General features: G+C 53.9%; 1 long non-coding RNA gene across 1 annotated transcript; it reads left to right on the top strand.

The window, feature by feature from the left end:
* The first annotated feature begins 558 nt into the window (after positions 1 to 558).
* On the top strand, positions 559 to 10,888 carry LOC122697016. Its single transcript, XR_006341981.1, has 3 exons — positions 559 to 1,928; positions 7,889 to 7,961; positions 8,397 to 10,888. It is a non-coding gene; the product is annotated as an uncharacterized LOC122697016 (long non-coding RNA).
* Positions 10,889 to 13,259: the final 2,371 nt, after the last annotated feature.

Here is a 13,259-nt window from a genome sequence, read left to right as displayed (position 1 = left end):
CCCGGCCACCTTTGTCCTTGCCTGCCTGCCAGCTGACCCCGGCTGCGGGCTACAGAGCTACCTCCACCCAGCACCCCCTCGCCGTCTAGCATGTGCACACCGCCTGCCTGTGGCCAGACTCCTGAGTCTTCATGCCCACTGCTTCCCAACCCCAATCCCTGCAAACCAGTCCCTGTCACCGGGGACTTTTGAGTGAGCCTCACATGGGGGAAGGGGGCTGAGATGGTCTCTTGTCATTACAGACAGAGCAGGAGAGGATTAGAGCTGGGGTGGGTGGGGGCCCTGGCTGAGCCTGAAAGGACGCGGGACCGTCCCTGGGAGTGTCGCTGACCTGAGCAGCTGGGCCTCAGGGCGCCGGCCTGGGCCAACTCTTCTCCCCCCTGCTTCCCCGCCTCATCCAGGGGGAGGTTCCGTGAACCAGCCGCCCAGCGTCTCCTCCTCCTCCTCTGGGCCTGTCACCATTTCCACACACAGCAGGGTCTGTGGGGGCGGAGGCTTTTTCCAGACATGTATTTAAGTGAGGAGAGAAAACAAGGCGAGTCGCCCAGGATTTGCCAAGTCAGTAGGCAGGAACACAACTCGAGAGGCCAAAAATAAGACGGCGGCGAGGGTCACCCTGCTCTTCTGAGCCGGGCGCGGGTGACGGCCCGTGCTGAGCATTCCACAATCACACTTCTGTCTGAGGGTGCCCCTTGGTCCCGGGGCATCGGCCTCCTGGTCGGAAGGTGGCAGAGCCCTGATTGTGAGCAGTGAGTAATGATGACTCAGGAAAATTCGAAAGGACACAGGGAACACCCCCGAAGTCATCTGGGGACAGGCCCTGGTTCCCCCTGCCGGTCAGGGAGCCAGGAGTTCTGGCCTCCCATTGTAAAGGAGGAATTTCTGAAGTTTTCTCTGGAACTTTGGCAGAATCCTGTGGGATCTTTCAGAGGAAGCATTACGCTTTGGGTGTTTTTCTGGAGGGGAAATTACTAAGATTTCTTTCACCTTTGTAGCTATTTGTGAATTAGCTCCTCTTCTCTTTTAGCTCCAGATTATATTTGTCTCTCTATTCTGATTCGGCATCTGTTACCTTGTATGACGAACAGTACTCCCGAAAGCAAGTAATGACAGTAATAATAGCTAACATTTTTTCAGCCCTTATGGCATGCCAGGTACCCATCTCTCTGTGTAATTTTTGTGGTTCATCAAATCTGAAGCTCCATCAGTCTCCAGATATGCCATGTATGGTGTACCACTAAAGAATACTGCCAATTAACCCATGGCATGCCATTGATTTTAAGACTCACTTGGCTTTCAGAAATGTTAAAACAGGAGCGTTGGAATCAATGAAATGCAGTAACTGATTCTCAGTTGTCATCCTTGCCTTACAGCCTTACCAAGGAACAGAGAGGTTGAGTAAACCTGCCTGATGCCACAGAGCGACTGTGTGGTGGAAATGGGATACGAACCCAGATTCAGGCTCCAAAACCTGGGCGCCTAACCACCGTGCTTCATTGTGTCTGAGAAGTGGTTTCTGTCTATCCCCCGGCGGGACAGAAGGAAGGACAAAAAACACAAGAGGGAAAGTTGGACCCCACCCTCTGCTCCCTCTTCCTCATCGCCCTCAGGGCCAGTGTTGATGCCCCTTCTGAAAACTGCTCCTCCTCTCACTCCCAGCAGCTGGCTCCCTGGTTCTGTCCTTCCTTGCCTCTCTCTTGCCCCTGCTTGGACTTCTGCAGCAGCCTCTTAGCTGTCACCCTCCTCCGATCTTTCCCCCACACCTCCACACACACAGACACACACACTGAGACAGTCATCTTCTTAAAATGTGAATCTGGTCTTGTCGCTGTTCCAAAACCTCCGAGAGATCCACATCCTAACAAGCGATTCCTCACTCGTTTAGCTGTTTCAGCACCTACTCTGTGCCCGGCTCAGAGGATGGAAAGGTGAGCAACCCACAGCGTGGTCGGCAGCCACGGTCTCACGGAGAAGCGAGACTCCTCAGTGGGCTGGTATGACTCTGTGTGAAAATGCGTCCGGGGGTGGGAGTGAAGTGCTGGGCTGATGGGAGGAGCACCTGCTTTGGGGACTCAGCGACCCCCTCGTGGAGGTTGAGTGGCAGTTCACCAGGCAAAGAGCAGCGAGGATTCCCTGGCAGAGGGAATAGCAGGTACAGTGGGCCAGAGCTGACAGAGGCTGGAGCAGAGTATCAGTGGGGTGTGTCCCAGGTGAGTCTAGAGGGTTAGGCTTGGAGTGGCTGGGCAAGGCTGTCTCTAACTGCCAACACCTTTCCTTTGCAGCCTCTGCTCCCTTCTCCTCTCCGCACATATCTCTCTGCAGTAGGTACTCGATTCTCAGACAGGCATCTTCCTCTTCCTCCATCCTCCACAGGCAGTGACATTCTGATCAGCAAACTCATCCTTCCAGACCCTCCTTGGTGAAAATAACCCTGACCCTTGACTTAGCTCTCTGGCCTCTTGAGCCAGGCAAAAGCCTGGAAAACTTGTCTTGCGCTCAAAGCGGGGGTGGGGGGGTGGATTTTGGAGAATTTTTAACAGAATTCAGCTGAGTAAAAGCCAAAGCTCGAAAAAAAAAAAGAAAAAAAAAAAAAAAAGCCAAAGCTCTTACAAAGGCCTGTGAGACCCTGCACAGATTGGACAACCCGCCCCCCACCCCCACCCCAGCCTTGGACCCCGTCTTCCACTGTCTTCTCTTTGCCAGCTCTGTTTCAGCTACCCCTGTCTCCTTGCCGGTCCTCAAACACGGCCCCCATCCTGCATCCCTGCCCCACGTCCTTTGCACTTGCTGTTTCTGGTACAGCTTTCCCCTTCCTTATCTGTACATCTTCATCTTCACCAGATTTTGCTCAGATATCGCCTCTCAGAGCGGTACATCCTAATTCACTATTTAAAATTGCAACTCGTATCCTGCTCCTCCCTCCTTTTTCTCCGCAGCACTCACCATCTTCAAGAGCTCGTATGATTCACTTATTTGTTTACTGTCTGTCTTTTCCCATGAGAAGTGAGCTCCAGGAGGGCAAGGATTTCTGTCTGCCTGGTTCACTCAGTGTCCTCAGCACTAGCAACAGTGCCTGGCATACAGTAGGTGTGCAAATGAGTAAATATTTGTTGGTTGAATAAATGAATTCTGAGTTGTGACTGTGTGCCAGGTAGGCTTGGCCCCGGCTGCCATGGAGACTGGAGGAACGGGATCTGGGCTTCTCCAAGGGTGCCGGCCAGGCTGGTTCTGGCGGGCAGTGGGACAGGTCCCTGACAGCAGGTGAGTCCTGGGTGAATCACGGCTAATGAGATGGTGAGGGCCACGCCAAGCTGCTTCCCACACGGGCGGCCGACAGGTCACTACCTGTCGCCAGGAAACTCCTCAATAAGGATTGAACAAGACCCTGGGCTGGGGCGGGAGGAAGTGCCCGCCACCCCTCGAGACCCCACCCATTCCAGAGGACTGAGTCGGCTCACCTGGGCTCCCCCCCCACCCCCCAGGCCTTGGCGAGACACTGGTTTCTCAACCTTGGCTTTGAGATTTCCTTCCTAAAAGGAGTTTCGCTCGCTGCATCCCACGCCCCTCCCGGGTAGGGCCTGTTTGTCAGCTAAGTCTGTCTGGGTCATCCAGTCTGCAGAGGGAAGGCAGCCGGGCCTGGAAAACCCCAGGATCCCCCCTGGGCAGCCCTAGGGAGAGTAAGTTGACCAGAGTTTATTGAGTCGGGGCATAGGATCAATGCGGCTTTTAAAACCTGACTGAATAGTGTGGTGTGGTCTCCCTGACCAAATTCCACCAGGGTGCCTGCCTGAACCCAGGTGAGATGACTCCCTGCCCCGAGTCGGGGCATTGAGTTCCATGAGCCTCGGTTTCTTCATCTGCAGAGTTGGGCAAAGCCTTCTAGCCCGTGGGCAGCCCGCAAGGCCAGCATGAGATCATGGGTACACAGAGCAAGGAATGCAGGTGGGTAGCCAGGCCTCTGCCCCGAAGCCCAGAAGATGCGCTCGATGCGGCAGATGTCTGGGGAGGATGCTGGCCAGGCCGTCTCCCAGTGTCACTAAGTCTGGTCCCTCCCACATTTCCTCTTCAGTCGGGGCACTTGGTGTCCCTGTGGGCCCTCTGCCCAGAACCCAGAGAGCCCCTAGCTGGGTGGCCTCACCCCAGCCCTCTGTCTGGGTCTGAAATCCCCACCCTTATTTATTCATATCACAGTAACTTGTCTATCGCTTTCAATGAATATATTTATTGGCCAGCCATCAGATGTCCAAGGGGCAGTGCCCAGCTGCCAGTGCCCTGCCGATGGATGCAGAGATGGTGAGGCCTGGCCCCGTCTCAAGGGTGCACAGTCTTAGTAAATACACCAGCAGGGCACTCGGACACCCACATACCCACACAGGGCTCCGCAGGCACTCGGAGCAGGGAGTGGCTGGTGTGAGGTGGTGTTGGGCAGAGCCTCGGAGAGGAGCTGCAGCTTGAGCAGGGCTGTCCTTGGGCTTTGCTGACCTACATTTGCCATTTAACCCTCACCACAGCCCTGTGATGCTGGCAGCACAGGTATCATCATACCCATTTTATGGATGACAAAACCAAGGTTCAAAGAGGTGAGGGGACTTGCCCAAGGCCTGTGTGATTATGAGTGGCAGGGGCTCATCTGGAGTCCCAGTTTTCCAGTCTCAGTGCAGCGGTCTCCTGTGTCTTGCCTCGAGTTCTCCTCCATCATGAGTTCATCTGTACATAAACACTACACGGGTGCTTGGTATGGGCCGGGTGCTGTCCACAAGCTGGTGACTTAGAAGTGGCAAGGTACCATCTAGGGGAGAAACCACACACGTACCCAGCTGCTGAAACCTTTCAGTCAGTTGTCCACTTAGGATTGCTCTGGTGATCTAGTGGTTAAGGTTCCACACTTCCACTGCAGGGAGCACAGGTTCAATCCCTGGTTGGGGGAGTTTCCCACGCCTTCCCACTTTAAAAAAAAAGTCCATTCAACAGGTTCACAGAAAACCAGACAGAACAAAATGGGCAAAGAGGACTGTCCTCATAGAGGTCTCCCTTCGGTAGGAAGGCAGACAGTCAGGTAAGTGAGCAGTGCCCTGAAGGAGCGTCACACAGGGTGAGGGAACTAACACAGTGGGTAGGGAGGGGCTTTCCAGAATAAGTCATACTTGCCTGTGGTTGTTTCTGAAATGACATTTGAGCGGAGGAGGCCTGTGGATAGCTGAGGAAGTGTGGCTAGCTGAGGCAGGGGCAACGGCAGTGCAAAGGCCCTGAGGCAGGAGTGTGCTGGGTTGTTCTGAGGAGCATCGGGCAGCTGAGCAGGTAAGGGAGGGAGTGGTGGGAAGCAAGGTCAGAGAGCTAATGGGAGTAGGGGAGGCACCGATCCTAAAGGCCTCGGAGGTCATAGTGAGGTCTTTGCTTTTAACCCTGTGTGAGATGGGAGCCATTGGAGGGCTTTGAGCTGAAGAGTGACCCAACTTGACTTAGGTTTTACAAGGATCTCTCTGGCTGCTATGGAGACAGACTAACGCGGCAAGGGACGGATGGGGACAGGGAAACAATGAGGGGCTACGGAGACCATCTGGGCGGAGATGGGCCAGGTTGGTGGTGGCAAAGTGGGAAGAAGTGGTCATTTGTTTCTGTTTTTAGGTCAAGCCGTGCAGCATGTGGGATCTAGCTCCCTGACCAGTGATCAAACCTGGGTCCCAGGCACTGGGAGCACAGAGTCTTAACTCCTGGACCACCAAGGAAGTCTCAGAAGTGGTCATTTCTGATATTCTGAAACTAGTCCCACACTGGCTCCAGGACAGGAGGGCAGCTCTGCCCAGGCCTGGTCCCATCAGAGGTGCCACACCGTCCATCGGAAGCATGGCATGGGGCATGGCACCACCCAGGGAGCTGTGGAGGCTGGACAGTGCCAGGCCCTTCTTCCGTCCCACCATGTGGCCACATGGGCCTCCTCATTTCATTTCAAACATTGTGAACTGGGCCCAGCAGCTATCATTCCCCTTCCTCCCGGGGCCGGGCCACCAACCTGCACAATGTTTTTGGGAAGCACGTGGTTCATATGTATCAAGAGTCTTAAAATTTTCATGCCCTTTGACCCAGCAAGTCCCTTTCTGGGAGGTTCCCCTGGAGAAGTCACCTGAAATGCTGGCCGCGGTTACTACATCAAGAGCTTCACCTGTGCACTTGTGCTGCCCTTAAATTCATGTTTCCTAAGAATGTTCACCGCAGAAGGCAATGGCACCCCACTCCAGTACTCTTGCCTGGAAAATCCCATGGACGGAGGAGCCTGGTAGGCTGCAGTCCATGGGGTCTCGAAGAGTTGGACACGACTGAGCGACTTCACTTTCACTTTTCACTTTTATGCATTGGAGAAGGAAATGGCAACCCACTGCCGTGTTCTTGCCTGGAGAATCCCAGGGATGGGGTCGCACAGAGTCAGACACGACTGAAGTGACTTAGCAGTAGCAAGGATGTCCACGTCAAAGGACAACACTCATGCTACAATATCAAGCGGACAGAACAATGTGCAGGAGACACCTGTGCAAGGAAGGAAGTAGGCGGTGATTACCTCTGAGTGGCTGGAACTTCCATTGAAGAAGAAACTTTGCTTTCTTCTTTACACTTTCCTGCTTTGTATGGATGTTCTAAGATGGACATGCTTTGCCTTCATGATAATTGGATTTGAAAGCAGTATTAAAAAAAGAAACAGAAAGGAAATGTGAGTTCCCAGAAGCTGAGGAAGCACAGCAGAGGCCAGGCCCGGAGCAGAGAACCAACTGGCCCATCCCTTTCGGGGAAAGGCAGCAGCCACGTGGAGTGAAGCAAGCCTGGTGCCCCGCCAGCCGGACAGCCGGCCGCTGGGCTCACTTCCTCCAGCGCGACTGCCCGGGGTAGAGCTGAGAACGGTGGTGGGAGTGAGCACAGCGGGTCCACACCCCTTCCTACTGCCCAGGCCAGGGGGTCTGTCCCCTTTCCTTAGCCCTGCAGCACCTGGAGTTTGCCCCTCCATCATCTCTGCCTCCATCACATCTCACCAGAAGCCTGCTGCATTTATAACCTTGTGTCTCCCCTAAGTATGTACCCAGGGGTCCTCAAAATGTGGTCCCCATTCCAGGGGCATCAGCACCCACCCAGGATCTTGTTAGAAATACAGATTCACAGGTCCCGCCCCAGACCCTCTGAATCTGAGACTCTGGCAGGTGAAGCCCAGGAATCCGTGTTTTAACAAGCCCTCCAGGGCTACAGTTTGAGAGTATGACACAGCCCCGCCGTGGTCCTTGGTTTACCTCAATTATGTCATCTTTACGCATTGCCATGATTTCCACTTAAGAGCTGGGACTCTGAGACTAGACTTTATTTATTTACTTTTTTGAGCTCATACTTTTATTTCAACCTTTGTGCTCCACAGCTGCCTGGACTTCAGGCTCTCCTGTGGGGTCCAGGTTGGCGCTGGGCGTTCAGCATGCCACAGACATGGATTGAGCCGGAGTTTGCACACGGTGGCATCAGAGCCCCGGCTGCTCAGTCGGAAGACCAAGACTGAGTCCCCAGGAGACCCAGTGGGCCTGGCCCCCTGTAGGATGAGGGAGGCAGGCTCCCTCCGGTGATGACAGCCGGTGGCAGTCAGGGTGGACACACGCTGCCGTGGAGGGGCGCATTGCCACCTGCTGGCCAGAAGGACATCAGCAGCGATGCTGGCTGATTAACGCAGGGACCCACACTCACACACAACAGGGACACCATGACAAGCAAGCATGTGTCTCTTCCCACTGCGTGGGGGCGGACACAGCCACACGTGGATGTCTGGGCCTGTGGGCATGTGGGGCTCTCTGCCACACGGCCTGGCAGATAGCACTGAATTCACTCATGTACTCATTTCTTCCTTTACCAAACGTTCTTTCAGATATGCCAAGCCCACAGTTGCTGTCCCTGGCTGGGTGATGATCAAGAGACCAGGCGGTAACTAGGCGATGTAGGTAAGGGTCCCAGGAGAGATGCGCCCGGTGAGGTCACAGAGGCAGCCCCTAACCCATCTAGACTGGAACTGGGGGCAGGGACAAGTTGCCCAAGAGATCCAGGCCCTGCTGGTTCACAGCGTGTGAGCGGGAGATGGCTGGGTGAAAGAGGCGGAGGTCAAATAGAGCAAAGCCCAGAGGAGGAGCTGGAAGGGAGAGCTGAGACCCTGGCCACAGGGCCTTACACACAGGCCACAGAGTCTGGACTTCGTCCCCGCAGGCAGTGGGGAGCCATGGAAAGCTTCCAGCCAGGGAATGGCCCGGCCAGATTCCGGCGCCATAGCTACTGACATGGCTGTACCAAAGCATAGGCCCTGAGGGTCTCTCAGCCCCTCCTAGGGCTGGAGGCCTTGCATGAGCTTTGTCCCCGGGTACCGCCTCTTCTCTCTTAAGCAGCAGCCCTTGGATGTGTCTGGGAAGGGGAGACCCGCTGTCCCCCCGCAGTCTCCAGAGAGAAGCCTGTGTCCACTCTAGAAATGAAGCAAACAGCAGCCACCGTTAAGGCAGGCAGCCCTATGTGCCCAGAAGATGCCCATTTTCCACTCACCAGGCTGCTCGAGACAGCTCAGAGGGTGAGCGCTATTCTACAACATAGCTCCCTGCGCCCCCTCGGGCGCCCCCAGCTCCCCCTACTAGAGGGTCAGCGCCTCTCTGCACTGACGCTAACTGGCTGGCTGCATCATGACGGGTGGAGAACACATTTACAGTGGGGGACGCTAGTGCTCTGACACAAGCAGGGGTCTGGGGTAGAGAGCCGGAGGGTGGCCGGAAGGGGACCCCGGGGCGGCTGAGGGGAGGGGAGCAGCGTGAGGACTCCCCAGAGAGGAGGAGGCAGGTGGAGCCGAAGAGAAAACCTTGGCGGCGTCCCAGTTCAGCTGGGCCATGGCTCTGTCAATGGCCGGCTCTCCACCGGCCGGGCCGCTGGCCTGGCCCCGGGCCTGCGGTTTTCCTCAGTAGAGCAGCGGCGGCAGCTTCCGAGAAACCCCACCAAGACTTTCCTGTCAGGGCAACTCCAAGTTCCTCTTCAGGAAGGGGAAGTGGGGGAGTTTCTCCTAAGGGCTTTCAGTTTCTTTCTAAGAAGGTGGAGGGTCCCAACCCCGCAGTGCAGAGCCAGGTGTTAAGGGCAGGGAGGTCCCACGTCAGGGGCTTTCCCACCTCGGGTCCACGGGTGGACCTTCCAAAAGAGGAAAGCAGGCCCGGGTTTTGCAGGTCCTTTCCTGAGCCCCCCTCCTTTCTTCCCCTCCGGGCACACCCCCTGCGCCCCTCCCTGCCCCCACCAACACGTGGAGCAAGTGCACAGAATGTGGCCTGCCCTCCCTCAGGGACCCGCCAGGTGGAAATTTATTTCCTCAGCCCTCCCAGCCAACGTCCTGGGAGCCCTGCTTCCTCGGGGCTCTGCTGGGCGACTCAACATCTGACCCAGACCAAGGCCCAACAGGTGACACCTGCTTCTTGCCGATGCTGGGCCATGGAAGACCTCCAAACTTCTTTGAGGACACACTGTGGGAGCCCCAAGAACTGAGAGCCTGCCTTTTTTTTTTTAAGAAGGCCTGGCTTGGTGGCAAAGCAGAAGTCCTGATGTGATTATAAACAAGAGCCACCGTTGAGGCTAAGCACCTACCGTGTGCCAGCATTTTACATGAATATCTTCCTGTAACCACCCCCTCTGCCGGGGGCAATCCCATGACGAAGACACCATCGTTACTCCTGAAGTCAAGCAACCTGCCCATTCACCTGGCCCAGAAGCCCGTTCTTCCCAGTAGACCTCTTCTCAGAAAGGCGGAGAAGAAAGACTATCAGGCCCTCAGAGGAGCTGGCTGGGAAGGTGTGATCTCCAATATCACCGATCCTCAAAGCAAGCTCTGAGTGGTGACGAGCCAGCGATCTAGTTACCGCGGGCTTCGCAGCACGGCCACGGCTGGGGGTCTTCCCGGGACATCACAAACTCCTGTTTCCTCTTCTATTTTCCTCTTACAGGCATCGTGTTAGGGTTTCTGCTTTGCCAACACATGCGTTATGGGGACAGTGTGGGGATTCCCCCAAACCATGATGCTGTTCTGCTCAAAAACATTTGCCTAGAAGTCCACAACTGTGTGACTCACGCTGTTGAGATGTCAAGAAAACTCACAGCTGCAGGGCGGAGGGGCCGGACCCAAACGGAAGGGGGCTCTCAGAGGGTGAGCAGCTCGGGAAATAAAGATACAGGACACCCAGTGACATATGAGTTTCAGATCAACTACAACATTTGGGATGCCCTGATACTAAAAAAAAAAAAAACAAAAAAAACCTGTTGTTTATCTGAAGTGAAAGTGTGTGTTAGTTGCTCAGTCGAGTCTGACTCTTTGCGACCCCATGGATTGTAACCCAAACCAGGGACTGAACCAGTGTCTCTTACATCTCCTGCATTGGCAGGCGGGGTTTGTTTGTTTGTTTGTTTGTTTGTTTTTTTAACACTGGCACCACCTTGGAAACCCCAAGGACCTCCTAGGCCTTGGCTTTTCTGGCCTCGTTGAAAATCTGCTAGAAGCAAGAAGAGGTGGGAAGTAGCCAAAGAGCAGGTTTAGAGACAAGGAAGAGACAGCTCTGCTTGGAAAAATGCTGTTTCTCCTATGCCACAGCACCCAAGGAGACTGGGGCGCTGGGACTGGACCCTGGGTGCCTGGAGAGATCCTCTGGGGTCTGGCCACCCAGCTTTTCAAACACTCATGGCAACACCTGAGCCACAGGTGTCTGGGATCATTGCTAGCTCCCAAATTAGAAAAGTATATTGTAAGGATGGCTAAATGGTCTACAAAATGTTAACTGCGCGATTGTAACTCAGCTCCTGTACTTTATGTAAAGTATATGTGCTGTGGCACGTGGGTCCATTTGAATACAGTTGAGGGATGTTGTTCTCGTTCAGTTGCTCAGCCGTGTCCGACTCCTTGCGACTCCGTGGACTATAGCACTCCAGGCTTCCCTGTCCTTCACTATCTCAAATTGCTCAAATTCATATCCATTCAGCCAGTAGTGCTATCTAACCATCTCATCCTCTGTCGCCCCCTTCTCCCCCTGCCCTTAGTCCTTCCCAGCATCGGGGTCTTTTCCAATGAGTCAGTTCTTCGTATCAGGTGGCCAAAGTATTGGAGTTTCAGCTTCCGCATCAGTCCTTCCAATGAATATTCAGGTCTGGTTTCCTTTAGGATGGACTGATTTGATCTCCTTGCTGGTCAAGGGACTCTCAAGAGTCTGCCAGCGATGTAACCTCTGAGAGTAAGATGCCCAGGGCTTTGAAGCTCCACATAGAGCCGTTCGAGAGATGTGGAGACAGCAAATTCCTCCAGACCACCAACTATATTCCAGGGTCTGATGGCAGTGTAAAAGTGACTCTTTGGAGATAGAGATGAGGGAAGGGCAGGTCTGGGAGTTGGGGAAGCCCCTTCAGAGAGGGTCCTGCCGGTCCCTGATAGGGGACCGCTGAGACCCAGCAGGGGCCTCGGGGCCAGGCTACAGCTCCCAGTAGGACTACAGTCTTGCCGGGGAACAGGAGGTCACATCTTGGGGCAAGCCCTGGGTGCTCCCCAGGGGGAATGAGCGCTGGAATTACTTCCTGACCTTTGCCTGCCAGAAAGGCCAGGGATGCTCACATGTAGCCTGCGGTGGTGGCACCTAGGGGTTGGGGTTACCCTGGTCATCATCAGCTCCATCTCTCAGAGCCACCACCAGAGGTAATAGTCTTTGCTGTGGACAATGCATGTTTTCTCAGTCTTGCCTAAAAGTGTACCTTTAGGAAACTTGGTGAATTAGTTTGTTCAGGCCGCCGAAGCACAGGACTCCTGCTGGGGAGGCTTCAACAACAGAAATTAATTTTCTCACAATCCTGGAGGTTAGACATCTGAAATCAAAGTGTCAGCAGGGTTGATTTCTTTTAAAGTCCCTCTTTTCCTCTCTGTCTTCTTGTGGCCTTCCCCCTGCCTACGTCCTAGTCTCCTCTTCTTTCTTTCTTTTGGCTTTTTGTTTTTTTGACCACTCCATAGCTTTCGGGATCTTAGTTCCCCAACCAGGAATTGAACCTGCGCCCTTCAGCAGTCAAAAGTGTGGAGTCCTAACCACTGGACCGCCAGGGAATTCCCTAGACAAAGAACTTTCTCTCTTTCTAATCTCTTCTTCTGATAAGGACACCAGTCATATAAGAGTAGGGCTCACCTGTTGACTTCATTTTACCCTGTGTTTTGCTCAGTTGCTCCATCGTGTCCGATTCTTTGAGGCCCCCTGGACTGTAGCCCACCAGGCTCCTCTGCACGTGGAATTTTCCAGGCAAGAATGCTGGAGTGGATTGCCATTTCCTCCTCCAGGGGATCTTCCCAAACCAGGAATCAAACTCCCGTCCATCTCTGTGTCTCCTGCATTGGCAGGTGGGTTCTTTACCACTAGCACCACCTGGGAAGTCCCCATTTTACACTAATTATCTCTTTACAGACCCAATATCCAAATACAGTCAGTCTGAGGAACTGGAGATCAGAAGAACTTCAACATACAAGTTTGGGAGAGGACACAATTCAGCCAACAACACTTGGTGATTTCTAACTAAAATTGGAAGTGAAGATAGTGTGCTGGCTTTGGAAATGCAGGTTGGAGATTGGCCCCAAGACCAGTCCTCAGAGATGACCAGCTTTCCTTAGACATTCTGGAGCCTCCCCTGCCTACCCAGCTGTTTTGTTGTTGTTGTTGTTGTTTACAAGCCTACACAGTTTTGATCCTGGTATTTGGAGATGCAGCTTCTGGATGTGGCCCCCACTGGCCAGTGGACTGGGAGGGGTCAGTGTTGCAACCACAATGCTGGGACTTAGAATAGGGTGAGCAGCTCCAGACTCTATGATAAAGGTCTGGTAATCATGTGCTTGAACAGATGTGGTCTTTAAAAACAAAGTTTCAAACTCTCTACCCTGAGCTGCTATTTATAGGATCATTCAAGAGTCTCTCAAAAAAAGAGAGGAACTCCTAGTGCTTGTGTTTTCACAAAAGTTGTTTTTTAATGGCTAAGTCATATCTGAGCCTTTGTGACCCCATGGACTGTGGCCAACCAGGCTTCTCTGTCCATGGGATTTCCCAGGCAAGAATACAGGAGTAAGTTGCCATTTCTTTCTCCAGGGGATCTCCCCCACCCAGGGAAGGAATGAACCCAAGTCTCCTGCTTGGCAGGTGGATTCTTTACCACTGAGCCACCTGGGAAGCCCTTTTACATAAGTAGTACATGTTTATCATTAAAAACGGACCAAA

The sequence above is a fragment of the Cervus elaphus genome, chromosome 7 (genome assembly GCF_910594005.1).
Source record: "Cervus elaphus chromosome 7, mCerEla1.1, whole genome shotgun sequence".
In the NCBI taxonomy this organism is placed as follows: domain Eukaryota; kingdom Metazoa; phylum Chordata; class Mammalia; order Artiodactyla; family Cervidae; genus Cervus; species Cervus elaphus.
Note: the sequence above shows the minus strand (reverse complement) of the source record. Positions and strands in the feature narration are given on the sequence as shown.